A 3,893-nucleotide genomic window follows, 5' to 3' on the forward strand; every position below is an offset into this window, starting at 1 on the left:
GAGACAGAGAAAGAGAGATAGAGTAAGAGAGAGAAAGAGTAAGATACAAGGAAGAGAGAAAGAAACAGTGTGATAGAGAGGAAGACAGAGAGAGAAAGAGTGAGAGAGAGGATGAGAGAGAGAGAGGAAGAGAGAAAGAGTGAGCTACAAGGAAGAGAGAAACAGTGTGAGAGAGAAAGACAGAGAAAGAGAAAGAGTGAGATACAAGGAAGAAATAGAGAATCAGTGTGGGAGAGAGGAAGAGAGAGAAAGAGTGAGAGAGAGGAAGAGAGAACGAGTGAGAGAGGAAGAGAAAGTGAGAGAGAGGAAGCCAGACAAAGAGAGAGAGAGTGAGATAGAGAGGAAGACAAGAGAAACAGTGTGAGAGAGGAAGAGAGAGAGATAAAGAGAGAGGAAGAGAGAGAGAGAAAGTGAGAGAGGGAGAGAGCGAAAGAGTGAGAGAGGAAGAGAGAAAGAAAGAATGAGAGAGAGAGGAAAAGACCGAGAAAGAGAAAAAGTGTGAGAGAGAGAAAGGAAGAGATGGAGAGGGAGTGTTGACACTGGAGAAAATCTTCGCAGCTCACCTTTGTGCCACCAGTGTGTCTCCAACCACGTGCCGGGACATAGTGCACTGTCAAGTTTAGTGATCTGAAAGATAGTATAGATTTAGTTATTGCAGAGTACATACAACTGCACACACGTAATTCTCTGTTTCAAGGAAGAAAGAGAGAAACAGTGTGAGAGAGAGGAAGAGAGAGAGAGAAAGAGAGAGTGAGGAAGAGAGAGAGAGAAAGTGAGAGAGGAAGAGAGAAAGAGTGAGAGAGAGAAAGACAGACAAAGAGAGAAAGAGAGAGAGTGAGAGAAAAAGAGAGAAAGTGTAAGATACAAGGAAGATATAAAGAGAGAAACAGTGTGAGAGAGAGGAAGAGAGAGAGATAAAGAGTGAGAGAGAAGAAGAGAGAGATAAAGAGTGAGAGCGAGGAAGAGAGAAAGAAAGAATGAGAGAGAGAGTAAGAGACAGAGAAAGAGAGAAAGTGTGAGAGAGAGAAAGGAAGAGATGGAGAGGGAGTGTATACACTGGAGAAAACCTTCGCAGCTCACCTTTGTGCCACCGGTGTGTCTCCAACAACGTGCCGGGAGATAGTGTAGCCCTCAAGTTTAGTGATCTGAAAGATAGTATAGAATTAGTAATTGCAGAGTACATACAACTGCACATACGTAATTCTCTGTTTCGGTAATGGGCAATGAGGCTGGTGCACCCCATCCACTCCCACTGCTCGGAGGTGTCTGTGCACTCGTGTGCGCCCAGACTGCTGCACACTATCCACTCCCACCGCCCAGAGGTGACTGCCCGCTGCTGCGGAAAGAAGTCTCTCTGCTCACCTGCCACCGGCGTGTGTGTAAGAGGGTCCACCACGTGCCGAAGCAACTTTGTCATGCGTTCAGGATGGCCACACATCATCACAGATTTTTCGCGCGTTCAGCTTTGGTGGTGTTGAAGGGGGTGAACGTTGATTCGTGATTCACAGCCTGTTAGATAAAAAGCATGATAAGATTGTGCGTCATGCATTCATCAAAGGAGAGAGGAAGAGAGAGAGAAAGAAAGAAAGAGTGAGCAGAAGACAGAGAGAAAGAGAGAAACAGTGAGAGTGAGAGAAAGAGAGAGAGAAAAAGAAAGAAAGTGAGAAGACAGAAAAAGAGTGAGAAAGACGAAGAGAGAGAGAGAAACAGTGAGAGAGAGGAAGAGAGAGAGAAAGAGTGTGGGAAAGAGGAACAGAGAAACAGAGGAAGAGAGAGAGAGAGAGAGAGAAACAGAGAGAGGAAGAGAGAGAAAGAGACAAACAGTGTAAGAGGAAGAGGGAGATAGAAAGAGTGTGAGGAAGAGAAAGGAAGAGATGAGGAGGGACACTGAGTGCCTACACTGTTTACAAAACCGTCACAGCTTACCTTTACGCCACCGCTCTGTCTCCAACCACGTGCCGCGACCTAGTGGAACTCTCAAGCTCCCACGTCTGAAAGATAGTACAGAATTAGTAATGGCAGAGCAGGGTTGGATTAGGATTCCCAAATCGGCCCGGGCACGCAAAAATTTTTTTTTTTCCCACATTTGCATATTGCCTTTCCTCAAAACACTGATTTGACAAAATTTTATTTAAAAAAGGGGGGGTGGGGGAGATACAAAAAAATGCACGGATTCGTTTACACTGGTGACTTAAAAACAAGTGAGGCCACTTCTGCTCAGGCCCCCTGCCCTGCTAGGTATGCAAAGAAAGTGACACCACTGCCTGTTGCTAAACGTGAAGTAATGACACGCATCTGCCTCCAGAAAGGCCATTCAGACACCCACTGGGCCGCTGGTGGTATCCAAACAACAACGACACCGCCCAAATCTGCCCCCCAGACTGCTCCAAAAGCAGCCCACAGTTGGAACTCGGCACCGGCTCCTCGGGCATTGCACCACTGCCCGCGTTACCAATCCGAGGCTGTGGCAGAGTATATACGAGTGCATACGCCTAAATCGCTCTGCCATCTTTCTGCATTCAGGCTGCTGTACCCCATCCACTCCCGCCGCCCAGAGGTATCTGCTCGACGCTGCACACCAAGGCCTCACTGCTCACCTTTTCGCGGTCACGACACCCTCCCCATCATGCAGCTCCGTTCTGCAAGCTAATAGGTCTCGCATTTGGTACTGAGTCTTGATATCGCCATGGCAGAGGACATACTAGTGCACCTATCATCATCGCAGGTTGTACACCTGCTCAGTGCTTGTCGTGCTACTAACTCAGTGAGAAGTGAGGCCACGCACATGGCGGTAGGCCCTTGCTGTTGGGCTCAGGCCTACACTGCGGTGCAGCAGAGCACACAAAACATCAAGTGTCCAGACCATCGGGACGGGCCATCACCATGGCGGTGTGACTGTGCCGGCCGCAGTGCATGCGTTGCGAGCAACTATAAAATGGCATGCAGCATGTGCGCCTGGTCTTTTTTATTAGTAGGGTCACGTGTCCTGTGACACCTGTGCTGGATGGGTGTGGTGTGGAGGTATACCAGCCGTGAGGGAGTGGCTGTGGCAATGCGGATGTCCGTGTTGGAGTGCTACCGTCACCCGGGTTGCAAAAGCCAAAGTGTCACTCTGTGAGCCAAGTCCAACAATATGGCCAACATGGAAGGTACAGGGAATTACTGACCCTATATTCATCCATAGTTCCACACAAGAAAGATGGTGGACATGAGACATCTGTGTGGATATGAATGTTTATTACACATTCAGTGGAGTGTTGCAGCTGTAGCAATACAGGGCCATGGAAAGTTGAAGTTTCAGTTTTAGGCACATGGAGGGCAGCCAATTAGAGACAAGCTCGTTGTCCGAGTTAGGCTGCGCCAACATATGTACTTATACAATCACTGCGATGATCCTCAAGCACTCATAAATTCACTATACACTCTGCTTGCAGTACTCTAATGATGCAGTCTCTACGTACATACTTGTACAATGTCCGAGACAAAGTTACATAACTACGTTTTCCCCCACTGTCAAAGGTAAGATGGTTGCATACACTGTCCAGAGCACTATGTAATGTGGTAGGGCCTAGGGGCAGCATGTTGCATACATTATGAACACACAGATAGATAGTGGAACTGGGTACGGGCACATGCGCTCGACTTCTTTTTATTACCAGGGTCACATGTCCAGTGACGTCTTTGGTGGATGCGTGTGGGGTGATTGTAAGCCAACCCTCCGGGAATGGTTGGTGCTGGCAACAAGTACAACAGTAATGATTGGATCAGACATAGAGATTCAATCATAAAGGGTCAATGATTTGTGCTGCACTAAGGTACGGGCACCAGATATGAAATCATACAGAAAAGATTCTATCGTAAAGGGTTCATGACTTGTGATACACTGAGGTAGG

At 47.6% G+C, this 3,893-nt stretch overlaps 1 long non-coding RNA gene across 1 annotated transcript; it reads right to left on the reverse strand.

The window, feature by feature from the left end:
• Positions 1-1,097: 1,097 nt before the first annotated feature.
• LOC146871474 (uncharacterized) lies at positions 1,098-2,046 on the reverse strand. Its single transcript, XR_014959561.1, has 3 exons — positions 1,927-2,046; positions 1,363-1,509; positions 1,098-1,145 (listed from the first exon to the last, which is right to left on the reverse strand). It is a non-coding gene; the product is annotated as an uncharacterized LOC146871474 (long non-coding RNA).
• Between the last annotated feature and the right edge of the window lie 1,847 nt (positions 2,047-3,893).

Source organism: Triturus cristatus, chromosome 1_1 (genome assembly GCF_964204655.1).
Source record: "Triturus cristatus chromosome 1_1, aTriCri1.1, whole genome shotgun sequence".
NCBI classification, from domain to species: domain Eukaryota; kingdom Metazoa; phylum Chordata; class Amphibia; order Caudata; family Salamandridae; genus Triturus; species Triturus cristatus.